Below are 12,589 nucleotides of genomic sequence, written 5' to 3'. Positions count from 1 at the left end.
GGTTTCTCTTGGGGTGAAACTGGAGGCAAAGAAGCAGCACTCATATCACTGATTACACTATGGGTTAAAATTCTTATTCGATAGTCAATAAATTACACACAAATAGTTACTATTGCCAGAGTGAGCTGGCAGTTTGCAGAAGGGGGTATGTGGTATCTTAACGTGCAGCCAGTTGTAAAGGCTTGGGAAAAAAATTTCAACTGCACATTATCTGAGTGAGCTTCCATATTTTACCATGACACCGACTCTGAGACTCATTTCCCTGGGTTAAGTAGTGTGGGGTGAAGTATCTGCAGCTCTCCTTCTCCCTATCCATCTGCTGCGGTATTCTGGGCATTTAACCTGGAGCGCTTGCTGATGTATGACCAAATCAGAGAAAAGAGGCCACGCTGTTTAACCCTCTCCCTTTGTAGCTGCACTTAATGAATGTCACACAGACCCACTATAGAAATGATGGAACATCCATTCTGGCAGCATGAACAGAGCCCACCGTGCAATGATATGGTGAAATATGCTGAAAATATTCACAGGAGCCCGTGAACATAAACCCATGATTATTTTTTTCCCTTAAATCTCTATTTTAGCTGGTTTTCCCCCATAGGAAAGTGTAGTTCCAAGCACTGTCTTCTTTTCTGAAGGAAAGAAAACCCCATTTTTGTTTTAATGTGACTGTACCAAAATTGCTAACTTATGCTAACCAGCATGTAATTATGTTGTCCATGCAGGTCTTTTTGTCTTTCTAAAAAATGTCTTGTAAATAAGACTGCAGATCTTAATGACTCTGCCCCGTAATTCTTGGGCTTATTTTAAAGGTGATAAAAGTAGGTCTGTACCTTCTTCTGCAGGAGTTATTCTCATGCAGGTATATGCTGTCTGCTGGTCCAGATCTGCATTCATTCATGGGAAAGTGACCTGATAAGAACTTGTACCTTCTGTAGGGTCCTTGCTGAGCAAGGGACTGTTCAACACCCCAGATGCAGGCAGGATGAACTGTGAGTGAGATGGAAGGAGTATGTAGCTGCAGAGCTGCTCCTGTTGGGAACTGCAAAAGCCTCCTCTTCCCTCCTTCACCATTTCACGCGTCTTTATCCCCATGGTTACTTTTTTCCCCCACCTTCTGAGTGAAGGCTCCATCTTACCACCTCTCACCTCCAGCCTATCACTGTATCATCTCCTCCTCCCTTTGGACGTTGCTTGTGTGATCAGAATTCAGCATGAGAGAAAACAGCAGAACTCGCTCTTGGCTTGAGCAACTATACAGAGCCTCCTGTGTCACCCAGGTATCCCGAAAGCACCATGATTTATCAACCCAATGTAAAAATAAATAAGTCTGTCTTGCTTCAAGAAAAAAAAAAAAGCAACAAAAAAAACAACAACCCCCAAACAAAGAAATGATACAAACCAAAACAAACAAAAATCAAAAGCCTGCATGTAAAAAGCTGTTGCTTAATTACTTGTCTTGGATTCAGTTTCACTCTGGTCACAAATCTCTGTCAGCTGTTCTGCCGAAGACGACAGGGAGTACAAAACACATGGAATGATTTTCAGCACGTTCCTTTAGAGGATGTGTCAATTCCATTGATGATTTTCATAGGGTTCCTCCCCAAAGAAGCACACTTGCACCCTCAGAGTGCTTTCCTAGCTGAGGTGCTCTTAATTTACAAAGCCTCTGTTTATGCTGAGGGGAGCTTGGATCCAAACCTTTGCTTCTCTGAGAGCATCAGCAAACTCAGCATGAATGTGTGTGAACCTGACCTGTGTAAATAAATGGATGGTGTACTATCACTGGGACCTTCTCTGCACTCCAGCTATTGAATCGTCTCATCATAACTGCTTGTTATTAACCAAGTGCTGTAATTCCAGCTCGAACTTCTTTGTTTACTAGAGATGTGCTGAAGAGCTAGTGCTGAATACTTTATTTTCCACCTTCCAGCCTTCTATGTCTGCTTCTCCAGTCTGTTGGATTAATGCATTGGGCAGGAATTTGGACTGGTAGGCTGTAACTGTTCACCAAGTCTGAAATAGCATTTTATAGCATTGATACAGGCACTCCTACAGATAGATGGTGACATTAGCATGACCCTGTGTTGTCTGGTTAAAATGGTATAATATGCCAAGCATGGAACCTATGGTAATAGTTTTAGTCAGGTGTGGTTTAGGTAAAACACATAAATGAGACTTGAGCTGTACCTGCACTTTATGATATTCTTCTCTGCCCTTTCCTCTCTCTGATGGGAACCAACCTGATGAACATCTTAAATGAAGCAGAGCACAGTGCCATCTCTGCAAGTTACTGTACAGCCTCCAATGGCCACTGATAACCACCATGTAACCCCAGAATGGCTCTGTCCTAAGGGTGTTGTGCCTTGTGATGGAGGACAGCTGCATCCTTCAGACTGTGATGGCAGCCTTCCGAAGAAGGTTTCCCATTAGAGGTCTTTTTGGACCTCTAGGTGCTGTTAGAGCTGCTAGATGTGGGCTGTGCTTGCCTTCCTATACGGTCCTTTGCTCTGGCACATGTCCGTGTGTGTATGGTGATGTGTGGGCTGTCCTGGAGCTGCTTGCACTGTTCCCAACGCCAGGCATGCCTGACATAACGGGTGCCCCAAGATAAATAGGCGCCTTCTGTGCACAGCTGAAAATCGAACTGTCCCTGTGCTTGTCTGGAGCCGGCACTGAATGGATTGTCATAGGAGCCTGGGGATGTGGGGGGAGTGTTACTGGGGTGCTGCCATGCTCAGCCTGGCCTCCTGCAGAAGAGGCTGCAGGGCCAGCACCAGCTCCTGCAGCCCAAGGATTGCAAGCACCCAGATCTGTGCCAGCAGCACCCAGCTGCAGCCAGGCCAACAAGAGCCAGCACTGCTGCCACACAACATATGGGGCCTGGTGGTGGTGCGTGGGAGGGGGCAAGAGGAGCTGGGGGAGGGAGAGGCATGCATATAAATCATTATTGGCGAACATCTCAGCTCTTGAGCCAGGCTGTCGCTTGCCGCTGCTCATGGTGCAGCCCAGACATAAATCATAATTCCCCTACAATAGATCCTTTTGCAGCCGCCATCAGGAAAAGTGTGTTGGTTTTATCGATTTTTTGACACCGGGGCCCTGGCAACGGCCGCTCTGAATCATTATGAAATGAAACTGATTAGGAATTCATGGAATACTAAATAAACTTTACGAGCCCGTTGTAAGTTTTTTGATGCATGGGGAGCGGAAAATGAAAACTAATGATATAAAAATTACACAGCGTGCTGAGTATTATTATACTGCTATTGATTTGTTTCAAACTGTACATCAAAATCGAAGTGTGCTGGGTGTGCTTGGCTGCAAGGCCGATGCTCAAAAGCTTTTGAGTGGGGTTTTTTTTTACTTAATGCTGGCTCCAGCATTTTTTGCCAGCCGGAGAAGGTTAGTGGCACTGCAGAGCTGGAGTGCTCTGTGCCTGCTCTTCTGAAGCCACTCTTTGCATGGTTATCACTGACTTTATTCTCCTCTGCGCGTGCGGATTCTCATGAGAGAAAAATATATTGATGAGGATTTCAGCCTAAGTGGATAACTCCCCACACGCACTCCTGCTCTGGGGAATTTTACTTCTGTTCCTTAATAGCCAACATTGTGAGAGGAGCCCAAGACACTTGACAAACATTTATGCAAAACTGCACAAAGGGATCATTTGTTCTGCCGCTAACTGCAGCCACCTCGGGAGCGAAGGGTAACAGCTGGCTGTGATGCTGCCCATCAGCTTGGGGCAAGAGCAGATCGCTCACAGTGTAAAAGGAGATTCTGCAAGCAAGCAAAACGATCCAGCCTTAAAATCAGTGGAAATAAGGAGTAGAAACGGTGCTGTCTATTCACTGTTTTTTTGACTGCGCAATTTAAACAAAATAATAATTAAAACAATAATTAAAAGAAACAAAACAAAATAATCCACGCCTAAAAAGGTACATTTGTTTTGGTGTAGTCTTGGAACAAACTGCTGAATAAGAGTGAAGTCAGGTACATTGCTGGCATTGGCACTGCGTGCCTTTATTGAATGGCAGAACAGATCCATAGAGGGTTGGAAGGTCACCCAGTCCAACCAAGCCCTGCTAAAGAAGGCTGTGCAGGAGCCTCGTGTGTTGGCTTGCTGTACCCACAGGTAACTAGCTTGTTTCTTGATGATCTCTGTTCTGCTTGTTTCCTATTTTGTAAAACAAACATGGGACCTGTGCTGCTGCCTATCAAACACTGTTTGGAAAAGCTTTTCTTTATTCTGGTGCAAAAAACAAATTTAGGATTTAGAAGTTTCAGCTGGTGTAAATGGAACCAGCAGGTGATGGAAGCAGCTGTAACAAACGGGCTGAGGCAGAACTTCCCAAATGCAGGAGCAAATCTCACTCCTGCATAATTAGTACCGTACCATTGCTGACATGGGCACAAGCCTTTTGGGTACAAAGAGCTTCAGGTGTCCTCAGCTGTGGGCCAAATACTTAATCCTTTGAGATTCTCAGGGTGATGTCCCTGTACTGGTGGATTTTGTGAGAGCTGTGTTGAAGCTGTGGAGATAATCCTGTGTCATTGTCTCTTGCGAACACAAATGTAGTAGGGCTGTAGTGAAGTGGTGGAGATCTTGGGGAGATGGCTGATCAGAGGGCTGGGAGGCTCTTTGAGAGTGAGTTTGTGTGGAAGGGCAGGAACCACTTCTGTAAGCCAGTGATTATGCAGTAATACTGGTAGTGATGTCCAATGGCCTCAACTGCCTGGAGGGAGACAGATGGGCTCTGGTTGGGCTGTGCCTGTTGCTGTAGGATCACCTAGCAGCTCAGCTGTGCTGTAATGCAAGGGGCTTCTTAAAGATAGGCACCTGTGGCAGCTCTGCTTCTAATAACCAGCGCGAGTGATCATCTCTGGCCTAAGCATATTGCCTATAAATGAGAATGTAATACTAGTGAGTAGGGAGAAAATCCAGCAAAAGCAAGAACAAGAGAAAAAGGAGGAAGCTTAAGCAACTGGAAATAAGCTGCTGATCCATGGAGGCTAAGCTGCCATGTCCCTCGGTATTCTCCTGAGATGTACTTCTCTGTAAGTAAACCTCATGTAGCTCCTTCTGTATTGCTGATCAGCATGAATGTTTGCCCTCCTGGCTGTGCCATAAACACTGAGTTGCAAACTGATCTGCAGTTTGGGATGTTTGAAGGCGTGAGGTCCTTTGTTGTCATGCAAGGTGAGCTCAAGGAGTACCAGCTGGTTTATGTGGGTCTTTGGTTTGCTCCTGGTTCCAGCTTGCTGCATGACACCCATAAATTCCTTGGTAGCCATGTGCTTGTAATGATGCCCTGTGTATGTTTAGATATTTTGTTTGGTATCAGTGAGGAATTGTCCTAAATGAAGCCAGTCTTCTTTCTGCTGCTGTACCGCGTGTAATGGCGATGTCCGCTTTATATGGCTTGTCAGAGTGTGAATGCGTGCGCTGGGGATTTTTCTAAGATATGTATATTGAATTTAGATTTGTGCTCTTAGTACCTTCACTCATTCATTCAGAGCCATATTGACTACATAAATTGAGTGTTACAAGTAAGAGAGAGTTTAGCCATTATTTTCTCAGTGATTTGATTTAATGGCTTGAGTGTTTTGGCCATTACTTCTGGCTTTTCATTTGCATGGATTCTTGGCTCTGCTGATTAGCATGTTTTTTATATTTGCCATTTAATATTTTCCCCTCTCAAAAGGCTGACTTTTTTTTTCCATAATTAAACCCCTCTCTTATTTTTTCATGCACATACATGTACACAGCCTATACGCAGGACCACATGTAGTTTTTTTTTTCTCCCCCATCTGCTGATTATAGAGTTAAATGCAGCTGTCTGTTTGACAGGGATATTGTGTACTGTATGTGGAGTGATATACAGGTCAGTATATTACCAATGAATAAAAGTTTCCTCCTAAGGCAGCTGCTGCAGATTACTTAGTGCTTGACATGGCGTGTCTTTGTGTCACTGTTACCGGGTGAAATTAAATCAGAACAGGAAAATATTAATTTAAAGTAGGGGATAGAGGCCGCTCACTTCCAATTACTCTCTACCCTGTCAGCTTTATATGGGCGCAAACAAGGAAGGAGGCTGGATTAATTGCTTTGGACTCTGCCCCACTACAGGCCCAATTATAGAAACATATTGGCTCCCAGCACTATTATATACACTGCTGTGCAGGAAATTGTGTGAAATTTTAACGGATTTCAGATGTAATAATAGAGAACACGACTCAGGACAGCATTAGCAGGCTGGGTGGAATCTTTACGGATGGGTTAAGGTTAAGCTGTTTGGGGGTCCTTTGTGTATTAAGGGATCATCTGGTTAACCCATATACTGGGAGCTTTTGATACTGGCCTGGGAGCAAACAGAATAAAAACATTCATCCTCTGACAACAAGGAGCTAAATCCTCAGTCAGAATGAGGGCGAACGCATACAGCGTAGGGATGGAGAGCACAAGGCTTGCATGCAGGATTCTGCTGAAGAGGGAATGTGAAAACGTCTTGCGTGGCAGAAAAGATGTTGCTGTTGCTAGATGTTCCGTAGGAAACACTCCTGGCTGTTTTTGTGCTTTTGAGGGAGCCCTACCTGCCGAGCCTGGATCAGAACAAATTGCTGCTAATGCAGAGTGAATAACGCTAACACTTTAAATGCGTGCTGGATAATTCTGTAAGCAGCTGTAGGAATAGATTTCGGTCTGATATTTTAGTTTACTTGGCATTTTTGTTCTGTTACTAAACAAGGAATTATGTCCATTTTCTGTGTTCTTTTTCTCTTCAAACCCGTATGTTGAAGATGCTCGGTAATTTATGTGCACATACATATGGTTCTTTCTCTTCCTCTCATAAATTATTTGACTTCCTGTAGCCAGGACACACAGCAACTCTCAGTCCTTCTGAATGTGCCATCAAATTACTGTGTGTCGGTGTGTGTTCATGTGTGTAGCATTGCACGTCAGATGTAATTTTGGCATGCAAAATAGATACATATATTTTTTTTTCCCCAAGGTTAATTTTCTTGGAAAATAGCTTTTACAATCTCAGGTCCTGTGTTGTGGGGTTGTTTATTAGATGTGCAGGTGTTTTTTGGGGGGTGTTTTAATTCTCGGATAATTTTAATGAGCATTGGTTTAGGAGGGCATGGGTGCAGTGATAAACTGATGGACAGAAGCTGTCAGTACCTGTTTTCTTTGTTCTTTCTTATGCTTTTCTTTGCTGTGAATTGACTTTGGGCCAATCCATGCAAGCAAGTTGGTGCTTCTTGGTTTCCTTCTAAAGCCAACTGGACAACGTGGCTGTGGGTTTCACAAATAATATGTTACCATTTCCCATCCAAAAGCAGGCAAAACAGCAGGCAGGGTGAACTGAGGCACGAAGCCCAGTGTGCTCCTGTCTGCTCCTTATGCGTTCAGCTCTATGAAATGAGGATCTTCAGTGAGTCTGTGCTCTGCTCTGTGATGGTCACAGAGCTCACATGTGAGCATCTGGGGGGATGCAGGAGATGAGTGCACTGCCAGCCCTTGTGAACTGGTACGTCTTCCAAACAAACTGGTGCTGGGCAGAGTGCTCTGGAAGGCAAACAGGAGATCAGTCCACAGTCATGGAGGAGGAAGCGATGTCTCTCTGATATTTAGAGTGTTTTGAACCAGCCCAATGGAGAAGTAAGGATTTTTGTCTGCGTATTTGTCTGCAGTCACGGGTTTTTCTTCAGCTGTTCAGTAAATGTTCCTTTGATCTCCTACCCACCAAGTGCTTTGTGGATTAGGTTTCACTCTGCCCTGTTCTGTGGGGCAAGAGTAAACAGAGTTTAACAAGTGTCCTTGTCAGTGCTGGGACAAGCTCAGGAATCTCCAGAACTGTGATCTCTGTCACTTATGCAGTGAAATGGAGATGCAGAGCCCCCCAAGGGAAATGAAGAACAGTTTCACTCGTTCCTGCCCCTTGCAGAATGCAGTGGGGCACAAGCTGGGTGCAAAGCATTTGAAGGGCACTGGAAGTATCTCAAGGCATGTTGTCTGACAGTGAGCAAGATGGGTTGTGGGCTCCTGCCCTGGGTCACAGTGGGGCTGAGGATGCAGGCAGGTCTGTGGGCTGGGGCTATTCCCTTCCTGCCATCCTCAGCATGACTTTGCACATAAATTACAATCTATGCCTTCTAACAGGGATACAATAAAAGAGTTGCAATAGCAGTGGTGATTTAAGGTGGCAGGGGAAATACGTAAATTGCTGTCTAGAGAATCCAGGACAGTAGACAAAAAGTAAATTTTGAGCATGAGTGTGTTATTGAATGGCACGTTCTTTGCTATTTTAGTCTATTTGTCTATCTGAGGAAGGCTTATTTGGCTCCTGGATGATTATTTGGAGGGAAGCTGTATCTCTTGCTCCACTCCTTGTCTCCCACTGGCTCTGCTCTCTGTCTGGTGAGCCAGTGGGACTCACAGAAAGTGTGACTTCCATATTTGCAGTTTGTTCTGCTTTTAAGCCGAGGGGAAGCGAAGCTCTGAATTTATTATATTTGGTTTGGGAAATCTATTTTCATTCCCTTTAACTGATTGTCTTGCAGCCATGTCTGTTATGAGTGGAGAGCAATGTATATAGATCTCAGGAGGGACACACAGAATCTTATTCATGAGTGGATGACACTATGAAAAGTCCATTGGCATGGAAGGCACACTGATACAGTGAGCTCAAGCAGAGGGGGAGTGCTGGGGAGGCTGCATTGGTCTGGCTAGGCCAGAATGGTTTGACTTTGACAGAGTGGGGGGGATGCTGGAGGCCCTAATGGCAGCAGCCTTTGGAGTCTAAAAGTTTGATTACAATGAAAAATGTCTCTTTAGGAGGTTGGCACGATGAGCTGTTGGTTTTTGGAGAAAGAATAACAATATTATGATATAACTACAATATAACAATTGTACAACAATAAGTTGTATTTAAAGAACATGAGATGAACTTGCTCTGGCCTTCTGAACAAAAGGACTTGGGAAGGTGCTCGTGGAACTAAAACAGTGCAGAGGGGGTTAATGCTTTGCTCTGTTGATTTTTCAGTAGTGCCCATGGTTTTACTACAGCAGTAAAGCCACTTTCCTTTTATGTCTAAAAGCCAGCAAGGAAAAAGTGCAATTACAAAGACAACTAAAATCTTCACTGGTACTCAACAAGGTAATCAGTTCAATTGATTTTTTTTTTTCTTTTTTCTTTTTCTTTTTTTATTTTTTCCTAGCTAGAAAAGTATTTAAACTTGAATTCTAGCTGTGATTTTTATATGTGGGGGAACCTGTACTCTGCAATGCTTTTCTGGTTCTAAAAATGCTCCATTTTTATTTGCCCTATAAATGCAAAGTTATAAAATGCGATAAGGGATCTTTCTCCTCTCCCTGCACGGACAAGACCTGAGTATACTCGCTGCTATTCCTGCATGGCTGCCAATTGCACAGACAGATATCACTCCATTAGTCATTAGCATCTAAATCATTCCACTTCTCATTCAGGTTTACTGGGCTGTGATGGCTACTAGATTCATAGGACACCTGAGCCAGGTCTTTTGTACAAGGTCTCCTGGAGCAATTGATTGTAAAAAGACAGCAGGAGTGCAAATCACTGGTTTCTGTGCCTTTTGAGCAGGAAGGATGGGCCCTGCTATCATATGTTTTCTCTATGAATTATTAAAGGCTTTTTCTTGAAATACTGTACAAGGATTGGGTTTGTGGGTAGTGGTGCAGCTCTTACACACAAAAAAAGTAAGGTTTTCTTTGAGGGGAAATAAAACCACTTAATTTTCAAAGGTACTTAGGAAGTTCTCATACTGGGACATGTGAACACCTCCTTGCTGTCTTTCCTGCAGCACCAGGGATAAAGAAGCTCCTTAAAGCTTCTCTGACAGCTCTGTTCTATGGACACAGGAGCAAAATCCTGTTCACCTAGAGAACAGCAAGCCTGAATGATGCAGCAGCTGCTGTAGCATTGGCTACTGTGCCAGTATGAATCTAAAGATACTGGGAGAATTCAATTGAGCTTTACATGTAGGTATGAAGAAAAGGGCCAATTTTCCCAGCTATGGTTTGTGACATAGCACGACTCCTGGCAGCACCAAGGGGTTGGGAGAAGTCCACTAAGGGAGAAAGAAATGCCCGCATTTGTTTGTTTCGTGGCTTCTAAGGGAAGTGGTTGACATGCAGTGAATGTGCTGATTTTGGGGTTAACCCAGCATCCACATGCCATCCCTTTGCCTCCAAACTGTGTATTACAAGCAAGCTCACATATATTTCTAGCAAGAGTATCCTTTCAAAGCCCTCAAGCTAGAGGGATCTTTAGTCACTTTGGATTGGACTGGATTTGAAAATAGGTCCCTGAGGTGAAGGGCCAATATATCAAACCAGTAAATCACGCTTTATACCAACCCCTAATAATGAATGAAGTGCCATTTCATACAATACCTGAGTTAGGATTTTATTGATTAACTCTCATCTTGGTGTTCCACCCAAATCTAAGATATATTGCCTGCTGTAATTTTTACATTAGCTGTCAAATTCATCTTGTCTTCCCAGGGTTATGATGTGTACAGAGCAGACAATAAACAACATCACTTTCAGTGTTTATCTAATGAATATACACAGGCCAGAAAGATTAATACTTATTTAGTAGGCAGAGCCAGGAGGTGGGAAGTGCCCATGTTTGGGCTACAGCTGAGTACCACGATGGTGAATTAACATGACGGCTTGTCAGAGGGAGGCACGCTCATCTCACCCCACTCCTCCTCACCAGACAGCAATATGTATGACAAATCTGGAGAAACTAAAGATTGTGTGTGTGTGTGCATGCTGTAAAGGAACAAAGCTGTAAGCAAACACTCAATTAATCCTCTGAATGGTTTGCCAAGCCACTGCTTTGTTACAGGTGCTGATCCTGGTGATCCAAACGAACCTAAATGTGGTGCTGACTCTTCACCCAGGCCTTCCTGGCCTATGGACACTCTTATTTTGAGGATCTCCTTCCTTAACTGTTCTGTGATGAATATATTATCTGGGATCCCCCAGGCTTGGAAATGGGTTACTGCCAGGGTTTTACTAATCCAAAACTTGATCATTCACACTGTTTTTGCAATTATTGTTCATTTCTCACGTGGACTTTGGGACTTGCAGGCTTGTTGTCATCCTGTCAAGGTGCACTTGCACACCTTGCAGCCATATCCTTACAGCCCGTGGGAGGGAGGCTTTGACACAAGCAGGGGGACAGCTTTTGGCACTCTGTAACAAACTGCTTCTCTGCTCCCATCCCTCTTTTCCAGATGAGGGTTTCCCCATGTGAGAAGTGCTGCCAGTCGGTTTGGTGATAGATTGGCCACCCGTTGCTTCACGCTGGGTGGGGGAGATGGGCTCCAGGCATGAGGGCTGTGCTCTGTATGTGGGGTGCTGCCCAAGCTGCCCCACACCCACTGCTGTGGTAGCTGCCAGGGGGGCTTTGAATGTGGAGTTTGGGTAGGGGAGATGGGCTCAGTTGCTTGAAGCTTGTGGGATTGTTTTAAATCCCTCTGTGCTTTGGTCCTCCAGCCTGTGAAATGGAGAGATTTGTGGCTCTCCTCAAGAGGGGCAGAGGAGGTTTGATCTATGTTTCTTGAAGCACTATGAAGTGCCAGGATAAAAGGCACTGTGCAAGTGCAAAGGGCTTGTGCTTGTCTATTGAGCAGACTCTTGGCCTGCATGCTTCAATTCCTCTGAGAGGAGGTGTCCAAAACACCAGCTTAGGGATGCAAGAACAAGAGAGGTTTATCTTCCTGCTGCTCATAGCCAGAAATCAAGCTGGGACGGGTGTGATGCTGCAGGTTTTTGTTAGGTAAATATGTGCTGTTCTGCTGGCTCAGGTCTGCCTGGAATATAATGAGCATTAAAGAAAAGAGTGATGTATAATGGGGGGATGTGGAACAAGCAAAGCTGCTATTGCTGGTGCGTGTGCTGAGTCAGGCTGAACCTCAGGGAGGCTGAAGGCTTAAAGCTGCTACCCACGCACTGATCCTGCTGGCCATAGCAGGTATGGGCTGCTCCTGGGTTGGCAGCTGCATCATCCTCAGCTAGCAATGCCTGTGGCAGATGTATGCTGTGCTGTAGTTTAAATCATGAGCTCCTCAGGCCAGGGTCCTTTTTTCCTGTCATTCTTTTCCTCCAGCAGGTCAATCAGCAGTCCCAAACAGGGTCTGATTCTATTAGGACATTATGCAGGTGACATTTTTCTGATCTTCCTGTGCCCTTTGGTTTTCTAGCCAGTTTTGGTGTAGGATGCATGTTTTGCCTATGTCCCACCCCTTCAGTTATCTAAACAGTTAGATCCTAACCTACTGAAAAATATAGTTTTGGAGGACAGCAGTGAAACCCCAAAAGGAATTGTTGCTTTTCTTCCCTTTCTTCCTCTTTAGTCAGAGTTTGTGTTTGCATTTCCCAACATGAATGAGTAGCACATTACAGCACAGAGCAATGCACCACTTACATAATCTAGAATATAATGTGGGATAGACACTGTGTAAAGGAGGAGCGCAGCAGAATACATGGCAATAGATTTCTGCAGATATGGATTGATTTTTAGATGGTGGGACC

The sequence above is a fragment of the Coturnix japonica genome, chromosome 22 (genome assembly GCF_054131305.1).
Source record: "Coturnix japonica strain WE chromosome 22, WE-NBRP24, whole genome shotgun sequence".
Classification (NCBI taxonomy): Eukaryota; Metazoa; Chordata; class Aves; order Galliformes; family Phasianidae; genus Coturnix; species Coturnix japonica.
The sequence above is the reverse complement of the archived record's forward strand: the minus strand, read 5'-3'. Positions refer to the sequence as shown.